This window comes from Rhagoletis pomonella, unplaced genomic scaffold (assembly GCF_013731165.1).
Source record: "Rhagoletis pomonella isolate Grant_MI unplaced genomic scaffold, Rhpom_1.0 Rhpom_scaffold_00009, whole genome shotgun sequence".
Lineage (NCBI taxonomy): Eukaryota > Metazoa > Arthropoda > Insecta > Diptera > Tephritidae > Rhagoletis > Rhagoletis pomonella.
In genome coordinates this window covers 18880451-18892650 of record NW_023458563.1, presented here as the reverse complement: position 1 = coordinate 18892650, position 12200 = coordinate 18880451, and the positions used below count along the sequence as shown (strand labels likewise).

Sequence of the window (12200 nt, the reverse complement as noted above, 5' to 3'; positions counted from 1 at the left end):
CCAAAATTTTTCTCCATGAGTATGCCATTGGTTTGATATATCTCCATGCCAAGTTAGAGTACTCTACCATGAACACTTCCAGAGATTTGCAGTATGAAAAAATCGGTTTGTATGGGAGGTGCCACGCCCCCTGAACCTAGCGGTATGAAATATACTTTACATCCGATTCTCATATCTACCAAATATACACAAAAAATTTCATAAAGATTGGTCCAGCCGTTTCGGAGGAGTTCGACCACTAACACCGTGACACGAGATTTTTATATATTAGATTTTTGTTTTAATAAAATAATGGCGTTTTTGTAAACCATTTGATGGTTTTATAACGTGTACTTATAAACATGGGTTTTTCTTATTTTCTATGTGATATACATATGAAAACACATACATACATACATGGTTATACATAAATTAACTTTTTTTGAAAAGAAAATATTTTATGTTACTAATCAGAATGATATTTATTTCTGAGCATTGATAGAAATTAAATATTTTTTTTTTACTTTGTTTTTTTACTGCTCCCTACTTGCTCCTTTGGGGAGCAGCTCACTTTCAGTCCCGTTGGGTATATTCTTCCCGCTGAGTGTTTTGAATGTGAAGTAGATTATTTAAATCTACTATACTCTATCTGGCTAGAAGTTTGAATGAACTCATGCAGCCCTCTAATACGTACGAACGTGCTCATATGTATATATTTACATACATTTATACGTACAAGTTTAGGTATGTACATACGGTATGCTGGCTGGTTTTACCCTGTCGGGAAACACACTAGTGCCGACCTGGTTCTGACTAGAGAATTCAGAACCATGACTAGCAACTGGCGAATTTAACTTGCGATGTTATACGAAGTGTCAATTGCCCCACCCCGCTGCATCCCTTTGTCGATAGTTCCGAATCTGTCCTAAATTCTATAATTCCGAACCAGTTCTAAAATCGACAGACGAAAAAAGTATCATAATTTGTTTAGTCTTTTTGGTTTTTTCATGTGTGCAATTTTAAAAAAATGTGTTTTCAATTTAAAATTAAATGTGTCCAAATGATTGTAAGAAATATGCGTTTACATGCCTTTGGCTGTGTAGAGGTGTTTGCTGGTTTTGCTTAGATAGTAGATAATAATAATAGATTGGCGCTTACACATTTGTTAGAGTTTGGCCGAGATTCTCCTCCGATTTGTGGCGTGCGCCTTGATGTTGTCACACAAAGCGGAGGGACCTACCGTTTTACGCGGACTCCGAACGGCGATTGTATTTTTATGAGAAGCTGTTTTTCATGGCAGAAATGCACTCGGAGGTTTGCCATTGCCTGCCGAGGGACCACCGCTGTTAGGAAAAACCCTTTTTTCTATATTTTTTTGCGATGTTGCTTTGCCAGGGCTGCAACCCAGGTGCTGCGGAGTGAAAGCGCGCACTGCTTACCACTACACCACAGCGGCCATGTTTTAAAAAAAAATTTGTTTCGTATTAGCAAACTGTGATAAGGGATCTGCGAAGTGCAGAGTGATAGCGGATTTGAACGAAAACCCCGCCAAACACATATGTGTATATACATATATATATACCTATGTAAAGTAAACATGCCCCCCCGCAGCATCGAAATTCGACAGATAAGATCTAGTTCGTTCTGCATCCCTTTTTGTAAAGCTCTGAACCAGTTCCAAATTCGTCAACTTAGATATATGTACATAGGTTTCTACTAGGGCTGTGCGATTATTCTATTACTCGAGCAAGTTGGTTAATCAATTATTCGGTTATTCAATTACTCGAGTAATCAAGATTTCGATTACTCAAAACGATGATTAATCAAGTTACTTGAAATATGATTACTCAAAAAAAAATAATTTTGCTCGTTAATAGAGTTTGCTTTGGAAAATGCTTATTTTCTTTTTTACATTCTGTATATGAAAAAAATTTTTTGTGTTAATTTTTGAAAACAGAAACGTTGTTTTCAAAGTATCAAGGAACTTTAACTACTTTATACATATGTAAAGAGTTGAAATGTTGATTACTCATTTTACTCGAAATGTTGATTAATCATAAAGCATTTTACTCAAAAATTTTGGTTTTTGGTTAATCAAAAATCTTGATTACTCGAGTAACTGAACTTTTGAGTAATCATAATTTCCAATTAATCGAATAATTGAGTTATTTACTTTATGATTAATTAAAATTTTGAGTAATCAATTAATCGCACAGCCCTAGTTTCTACTGAAATTTTATTTTATTCTTTTGGACTTATGACTAGTTTGGAAATAACAAATTTGGGAATCACTGAACAAAACCAATTACAAGTTCGTTCGATCTTTTTAAGTTCATGCATCGAAATATAATTTTTAGAAAAAGTGGACTTAACTGAACTTAACAGCAACTTTTCACTCTTAGCTAGCGATATGTAGTTTTAAAAAGTGAAATAAAACACTTTTTTAAAATCAACACATCGGACTGGTTCGGTTTTGGCGATAAAGATTTAGTACGGAACTAGAAATTTGATTCACTAGTTCGCGGTTTCCCTGAAGGGTAGCAATGCAAAAGAGCATTGTTAGTGCGCGCTTCGACGCTACAAACAAAAGCATATATACATACATGTGTACGATCATCTGTACTAGGGATAGGACTATCCGTATATGCGGATATTCGTGTACACGGATTAAATCCGGATAGATGGTTAATATACGTTCTCTTTTTTATCCGGATATCTTATTAATATCCGTTTTCTTTCCGGATATCCTGATAATGTCCGTTAATTTTGCTATCCAGATAACTGGTTAATATTCGTTCGTTTTGTTATCTGGATATTCGGATTTTTTGATCAGATAATTGGATATCCGAATAACCGGATTATCCGAATATTCATATAACTCCCAGCCAGAGTGTCCAGATTTGGCGATTTCGCGCCAATTTGGCGATTTTTTTCAGATATTAGCGCGTAAAAATTTAGGAAATCGCCATTGGCGATTTTTGGCGTTTTTTCCTTTCAAATAAATTTTTTTCAATTATAAATATATACAAAACTTAATTTTCCGCGATAATTTTACAGAAGAGACTAATGAACTGCGTGATAAACTTGACTTAAGAAGCGTTTTAAAATACTCTCCAAAATGTTTAATCACCCTATTCGAAGAACTTTTGGAACGATTACCTGTCAATTAAATACTTTTAAAAAAGCTTTGATTTTGTCACCAGAAAAATGTGTGAATCATAAGAGGGCGAGTTTCAGAGACCTGCCAATTAACTATTTCACTTTGAAGGAAAGAAAAGCACCGGAAACTGAATATTTAAATCTTTTAACTTTCTCATGGAATAACTTTTCTCAGAACCTTTCCATCCGACTCTGAAGAAGTTCGGATAATTGCTTACGGAGGGAAAAACGCAACAGGCAATGAAATGTTTGGAAATATAAGTAAATTCATATTATTATCCTTGCCGCACCCACATGCTCTGTTGAGCTCGTTTTTCCGTAATGAATTCAACAAAAGCTAAGATTCGAAGTAGGATGAGGTTGGAAAGCCTTAATTCAATAGTTCGAATAAAGTGTTATATGAAGGCTAATAGTTTCAGCTGCAAAACGTTTCAAATATCAAACAGTATGTTATCAAGGTTGAATAGCTCAATACAGAGTTGGGCATTATTCGAATAAATTGTTATTTCGATAATTATTCGAATAAAATTTTATCCGTAATATAATTATTCGCAGATAACTTATTCACGAATAAATTATTCGTGAATAAATTGCTTGCGAATAATTTATTCGTTATTTTATTCGTGATTTTAAATAATGAATAAAAACTCATTTTTAACACATTGAGTCACCTTTTACTTTTATTTCTTTTGTCAAGGATTGTGAGTTCTGCTGAATCCTGCTTACTATTTCATCAAGAATACTAGCGTATTCCCTCTGGTTTCGCGGCCCCTGATAAGATTTTTTGAGTTGGCCAATGCAAGAATAGCGTTGAAAACCAAATATGGGTAAAGTAAAAATTCTTAATTTAGGTTGAACAACTAAATAGCACAACCCTTCTCACACATATTTCTGCCAAAAAAATAGCGCTCTGATGCTATATGCAAGAAAAAATTCCTTTCAATGTCATGAGCTTTATCGATGGTCTTATTTCCACTTGTGAGATCTTTTCTAAGCGTGCGTAATCTTCTTCTATGATCTTGCAACTACAACATTGGTCCGATGCGTCAACCTCTAGTCTTATGTCATGTAGGCGAACAAAAGTCCTTATACGGAAGCTGAAGAGCACAGATGACCGTTTTCTATTATAGGAGAGCCAAAAATCCTCGATGTAAAATTTGGCCATTGATATACCAACAGTGGTCTTTCTTGGAAGGATGTGGTCGAAACTATCCTTGCTGATTCGCCACTTTTAAAATATCCAAGAGCTGGTTTCCTTGAGTCTTACTGCTGCAGCAATGGCCGCCCGAGCAATTTCATCAAATTGTAAAATAAATAGGGATTTTCTAAATAACCCAACTGCAGCGCCACCTACCGGGTCCATTTTTCGCATAAGTATTTTTCGTCATGCAGGAAGAACACATTTTGAATTTGAACGAAATCAGTTCATAAATACGGCTTTTATAAATAACTCGGCTCCATCGCCACCAAGGAGTTTTCTAATAGCCTTTAATAGAACTTTATGCGTATGGAATAACCTCCGAAAATTTGATTTTAATGTATCCAGGGGTTTGAGTTAAATCGCAACAACGAAAACGGTTATCATTTTATACATAAATATATGTACATATCTATATACATAAATTACTTGTCTTATTATTATTTTGTTCGTTATTCGAATAATTAATGAAGATAATAATCATTCGAATAACGAATAAAATAATTTATCCGTCATTGGAATATTTTTGTTTTTAATCAACACAATTATTTATTAGTTACGAATAACAAGAAAAACAATTTATTCATTTGTTAATCGTCATTCCAATAAATTTTGCCCAACTCTGGAAATAGCTGATCTCGTCTTATTATAGATTTTTATTTAAATTTTAGCGCCGAGCTCTTAAAAGCGGATTGTGCGATTAATCAATTAATTTGAGTTTTAATAAATTTAATAATTGCGCAGTCCTATTGCAAAATGTGTTGAAACAAATATTTTTAAAAAGTATGCGTATTTTTAAAGAAAATTTTTTGTGCATCACTATTATATAAGACATTTGTGTTATTTTTTATTACCCTCTGAACGTGTTATATTCGTTTTTGGTTTTAAAAACTATATTATAACAAGATCTCATTTTTAAAATAAAAGATTTGCTAAATCGATTTCATGAATTTTATAAAAAAAAAAATTGGCGATTTTTGGCGATTTTTTTTAGAAATCGCGCTTTTTTTAAACAATCTGGACCTTTAAAAGTGGTACATACATACATACATATGTATGTAAGTATGTATCAACATATGTACGTGTATGTTGTGTGTCCGTATTTAGTTTGGTTCTGTTTTTACCGTACCTACACAAGCACACACAACACAGCCAAATAAAAGAAATACTTCCCTGCAAAAAATGCGACTAATCCGGGATGACTTCGGGAACAATTGCAAAGGAAATGTTACGAATATGATCTCTTTATATGGAATGAACTGATCGCTTTTGTTTGAGCATGTCCTACGATGCGCTTACGAATTTATTTCGATTCCACATTTCCTTTTGCGGTCTACACTTTACCATAAGAAGCAATTCCAGATTTTCCTGTGCTGGTAGTTTGCCCGCTAGGTTGCCTGTTGTCTTCGCATTTTCGCTGCCCCCCGAACAACTGACGCGATAAGCAAGATCTGCTCTTGAATTGCCAAAGCCAAAAATTAATCGCAATCTATAGCTTTTCTCAAAAATATCGGCTGTGGCGTCGCGCGAAGACTATCGGTTCTGGTTCTGAGATCGCAGGTTCGAATCCACTGGCAGGTGGTTAAGATTTTTCAAATTAAATCAATGTAAGTTAATATATGTAACTATATCAAAGATGTATGTCAATAAATACTAGAGCCATAAAACTAAATGAAATTAAAAAATATATATATATGAATATTTTTCTTTTAAAAAACCAAGTTTAAAAATTACAAAAAAAAAGTAAATAAAAAATACAAAAGAAAAAGTTGATTCCCTTAGGAATAACATGCTAGTTCTTTGCTCTGTCGGTCAATTCGACTGTTGGAGCACCGCGAGCATAGCATAGCATAGCATAGGTATTCCTTCGATGGGGGAAGAATCGACAGACTATCCCGTCAACTGGTATGGTGCTACTAGTATTTCTATTGGCAGGTGCTGATGCATATAGCCAGAAAATGTTAGAAATACCAGTTGTCAACATTGAAAAAGGATAGAAAGTGAACTAGTTTCGTGCTGAATTGGAAGCTGGCACCATTCACAAGATATAGCAGTTTTCCCTGCGGGGAAACCATACATTCACACAACCATACAAAGCGTATGTACATTACGGTGACCATATTTATGAAAGCCGAATACGGGAGAAAAAATTATATTGCAAATTTTTTTCACACTGTTTTCCCTGAAAGAGTATCCTTATAGTAACATCACAAATTTGTAGTATAATTTTCTCGAGATATTTACCCCGTCAAATTTGTTTCGAAAATTCGTTAACTTTTAGTCTCAGAAAGTGCAATTTTAAGTCGGTAAGGCTTACCACTAATTTTTGACATTTTTTTTTTGTTGACAATGTTACGCTTTTTTCATAGAAATTATGTATGTTTGGCCTTCTTTTTTGAAAGAGAAGCAAATGAGCAGTACTTTTCACTCGCACTTTATTATACTCAATTTTAGTGAGTTGCAAAACTGCAAACCAATTTTTTTTCTAAAGATTCTAATTAAAAAGTTTGAAATTTTGGTGAAACATTGCAGAATTGATTTTTACAGTTTTTGTTAGGAAAAGAGCTTTACTGTAATAAAATAAATAATAAACATTACATAAACTAAAGAAAAATAGCCATAACTTACTAAAATGTCGGGTCTTAATTTCTATTTTGGTCGCTGTATGTATTCTTCGATTCGAATCACAGGCATTCAGATTAGAAAATAATAACGGTTTATAAAGAAAATTACCATTATATACCAAAATCACTTAAAACTCGTTCATAGGCAAGCCATTTTAATGAGCTGTTAATGCTTCGGAGCACCGAATACGAGACAAATACAGGATATTAAAAGAAATACAGAAGATTTGGCGTCCCGTATAAAATAAGTAAATTACCAGGACAATGGGTCAAAAAAGAGGACTGTCCCGTATAATACAGGACGGATGGTCACCGTAATGTACATGCATACACACACAAATGTACAAGGCACCTACAGTCATAGCAAATGGGAACAATGTAATACAAGTGAAATATGTACGATAAAACAAAATACGTGGGATACATTGGACGAAAGAAAATAAAACAAAATGACGAAAACGGTTGAAAAAAAACCGAAGATAAAATTACGTGAACCCAAAAGTAACCAAAGTGAAAGAATATGGGTTAAGTGTAATGAAATAAATACATGAGTTTAATTATGTTCTGAATCCTTAATTGAGAGTCCTGAATATGGATTCTAAAAATCGCCATGCATAATTTCTATGGCAAAAAATCTCTAAAGGCTTGTGCCTAAAAATATGCAACGCCGCCAGGCCAACATAACATATCAATATTGCTTACAGTTTTATATTGAACTCCTCCCGCTTTTGCTTTGCATATGTTTAGCTCATTTGTTATTCATTTAGAAATTCTAAACTATAGAAAGTTAGCGTAGCGGTTTCGAAGTCTCACTACTGGAATAACATCTTGACAAAGTAGATAAAATAGATGAATACATATTGAACATTCATAACCGGGGAGAATTCGTTTAAATACCGAATTTTTATAGGCCTCTGGAGTGAGTCCTCAGTTAGACGAAAGTAGATTGCTATGGGCCATTCAATATTTACGGCTTCCAATAATCTGCTTCTTCTTCGTCTTGTTTGGCACTGTAACCGCCGGCTACTCATGGTTACCACTAACCCCAGGTTGAACATGGTTATCGATGTGATCGACGCCATAACATACATATGTATAACAGGAAGTCGATAACGATGTTTAACATGTAGTTAGTATTATAGTTCATTTCCACCAAGCCTTAACTGCAGTTTATGGCTATTGGAAAACAGGGATATCAGCTCGAAGGGGGGCAACTACTTGTATTAATTACAAGCAAACCAAAGTCAAAAAGCAAAAATTTAAATATAAACTTTGCCGATCACCCCATGTCAAAATTCTTAGAACTTAACTCAGCTCTTAACTGCAGTTAAGCTTCAGGGTTACCACTGGAAAACTTCTTTCCTACCAAGAGCTGGTTTGAAAACCTACCAAAATTGATTCTTTCCCACCATTTATCTTACTCAAGAAAACGGCGTTTGACAGCATTAAGAACATTTATTTTTGCTGATTTTTATACTTAAAATAAGATTTCTAGGTAAACGAAAAGTTCAGGATAATAGCTATATTATATGTATATGTACATACATATAGCACACAAAAAAAAAGCGGTGTGTGCTTTTAATCAGACACGCCCACCGACATGTATTTCGGCACCCTGAATCCGAATCTGAGTCCGTTTGTAATTTTAATAAAACCTTCGGAGTAAATGACGGGGCAATCGTAGTTAAACTCAGATTTCAATGTTTATAGAAAAATTATAAAAACCTTGAAATTTTCACCAAATCTTCAGACTTTTTAATCAGAATCTTTATAAAAAATTTTGGTATGCCGTTTTGTAGCCCATTTCATTTTACTCTAATGAAGTGCCAGTTTTAAGTGTCTAAAAAATCCCCTTGATTTTTGACCATTGTTTATTACTGACAGTGTCCTCCATAAAAGAAAATTGTCGAACATACTTTGTACGAAAAAAAACGTGAAACACCTTCAACCGAAAAAATTCTCTGAAATCAATAAATAAACAAAAGACAAATAGCCAAAACTGGTAAAAATATTGCACTCCTATTATTTTGTGGAAAACTGTATGTTAGCACTCCAATTTATACCCCGTTCTGCGTTCGCCCCTGTTTGGTGGAAATAGGACGACCAGGCCTGTCGCATTTACTTTAATCGAAGCGTTTCACTTCGTTTTTTTTTAAAACTTCATAACTCCTTTATAGCTTCTTCTTTAGCAAAATCACTTTTTTGTTTCGTAGTCGATTTTGCCATGAGTTTATTTTTACTTTGAATTCGTATACCTCGTTTATACGATGCTTCAATTCGTTCTAAGTTAAACCATGTTATTTGGACGCACACATGTAAACACATTCTTAAATCAAATTGAAATCTTTATCCGTGCCACATAAATCACATTTTGAATGCGAGTTAAGTGTTGTTGAATCGTGGTAGGAGTGCATATAAACACGGAATTAGTCCACAGGGTCGTTTCATACAACTGAGTATGAAGTAAAATATTTAAACAGTTCTAAAAATTACATTTAGGCTAAGCTTTATTATAAAATTAATAGCTAATATCCTTTTTGAGTTTTGAATTATTATTTTTGAATGTTTATTATTTTAAAAAATTTACACTTTTATTAACAGGATTGAATTGAGATGAACTCTGTTTTAAAGTGTGTTCGATCGACTCATTTCTTGAATTTCAAGCGAGCTACAGTGACACGAGTTTATTCGATACCGTGTTTGGTGCCATATAAAGAAGGTAGTGTTGTCGCAAAGCGCTTACTTACCCTATGATGTCGCAGGAAGCTCACATACCGTATATGTACATACATATTTAGTCTGTTCCAATAGCAGTCCGGTTTACAGGATTTAGTCAGAACTTACAGGAAGTCGTTCCTATTGACATAAAACCTGTAAGTGGGAACACATTTGAGAGAGTAACTGAGCAACTGTTCCTAGTCAGAAGTTACAGGATTTAGTCCGGAGTTTCTTTTCCTGTAAGTTCATGAAAAGTGTCAAACGATCAGCTGATTTGCATATGCAAGCAAAAACAAACAGCGGCGAAAGCAAAGTACCTTATATTTGTAAAAAAATGGAAGTAAACAACGAAATGTTTGAATATGTATAGATTTTAATAATTATTTAGTGATATTTCAGCTAAATCAGTGTTGTACAAATGACATGTAAACAAACCGACTGACGTTTTTACAGGAAATAGTGCTTTTTGCGTTCCTATGCACTTCTGCATCTGTTCTCCTTTTACTCTCATTTGAGAGCGTAAAATTGTAGTTTGCAGTTCCACAGGTTTTAGTCCGAAGTTCAAAGGAACAGACTAATTAAACGCCTGCAAATGTTGAACTATAAAACATAGCGACATGAGCCACAACATGCTAGTGCCAGTTCATATTATGTCGCCCATACATGTTTCACAATAACATATGAAGACACTGTCGAATTATTGAAATCAAATCATGCATCAAATCTATGCATGTCAACACAAGCAGTACATGCGACACATGTGACATAGTCATCATTACTAAATATATTTTATATACGGGAAGAGATTTTGTAAATTTTTTTAATACCTATTATAGTAAAATGTATTAAAGAATTGTCTAATTAAAAACCTGTATATATTTTCGTCCAAGGCAGGAGCAAACAGTATTAAAAATATGCTGCAGAAGAACAACAGCGAACAACAGCGAACAGCAGCTTAGCTAAGTAGCAACGACATGCTAAAACAGTATGTTTGAGATGAAATAACATGGCATAACACCTTGTTTGAATTGACATGACATATCAATGCCTGAAATTTTTGAAAAAGACATTTTTAAAGAAAATGTTGTATTTTGCAGTTCTTTATTACATATGTACATACAACGCTTTTTTTTTTATTGAAAACTAAGAATCACAAAATAATGATCAAGCTTGATCGAAAAAAATAAAAATCCAAAATATATGTACATATGGTTCATATTCCAACAAAATTCTGAAAAATAATCTAATCTTTGTCCAACTTCTAACTCGATACTCTAAATCAGTGGTCGGCAGGCTTTAGATAGCTAGAGCTGTAAAACTATCGATGGTACCATCGATACTATCGAATGCTTCCATTTGTTTGCACTATCGAATGGTCGTTGGCCACTATCGATAGCCTTTGTTTGAGGAAATATACACATTGTTTATATTATAGGTTTGTTCCACAAGCTACTCGAAGTCACTTCGAGTTACACATACGAGTTCCACAAGTAAGTTTTAGAGTTTTTTTGATATACGCTCACAGTTTGAACTTTGCTCGAGTTTTTCTACAAGTAGTTTGTGGAACAAACCTTATATGTGTTACTTAGTATGCATTTCGTTATTTTTGAAATTTGGAATTTGGCAACATTGATTTGCTTACACATCACTATTTTTTTACCTATTACAGGGTTTTACACGGGTCAGGATTGGATTTAATTCTGCTTGTACATATGCGTCTGTACCATCAAGTGGTTTCAAGTTTCTTGCTTTGCTTTGGACATTTTCGTTGTTTCCTATTTAAAGAACCAAAAACTGGAATTTAACAAAATTGCGTGTGCAAAAGCAAATAGAAAACGCAAAAGAGAATGAACCATAATTACGTTAAAGTACTTGAATCATGTAAATTGGATGTAATTAAATTAAAAAAAAAATAGTTTAAATATCTTTTTGGAACCATACTATTGATATAAGCCAGGTTTAGTCAAATTTTGGAGATCCTTGTGTTTCCGTTTGATACTTTGAATGGATAAATAATCATGTAGATGTCTGGGTACGGTTCGGCTATTTGTACACTGATTTCGGTTCTTGTAGCACACGCTTGAAATATGGACTTTTCCGTAAATTTTGGAGCGATTTCTATGCAAAAATACTGTGGCGTAGCTGGCGTTGGACTACGGTTGCCAGACGTACTGATTTTATGAGTACAGTACTGATTTTTCAACTGTACTGATTTTATTCATTTCTTCAATCAGTACGCTAATGCCCTGATTTTTCACAATTTGAACTGATTTGTACTGAATTTTCAATTCAAACAAAAAACTTTAGCATTTTAGCAATTTGAACTGATTTGTACTGAATTTTCAATTCAAACAAAAAACTTTAGCATTTTCTTAAGGTTTTTACATAACGTTGGAACTTCCCTAAACTGTACTGTAAAAAAATAATAAGAAAATAATTTAATTATAGTTGGAATGTTTTAGATAATGTTTGATATGTCCAAGAAATTAATACAACAAAAAAGATCATATCGCCGGGTCGTT

At 33.7% G+C, this 12200-nt stretch overlaps 1 protein-coding gene across 7 annotated transcripts in view; it reads left to right on the top strand.

Annotated features, from left to right (window-relative positions):
- LOC118745617 overlaps positions 1-12200 on the top strand; it is a 314215-nt gene that overhangs the window by 5871 nt on the left and 296144 nt on the right. The gene's annotated exons all lie outside the window — the stretch shown is intronic.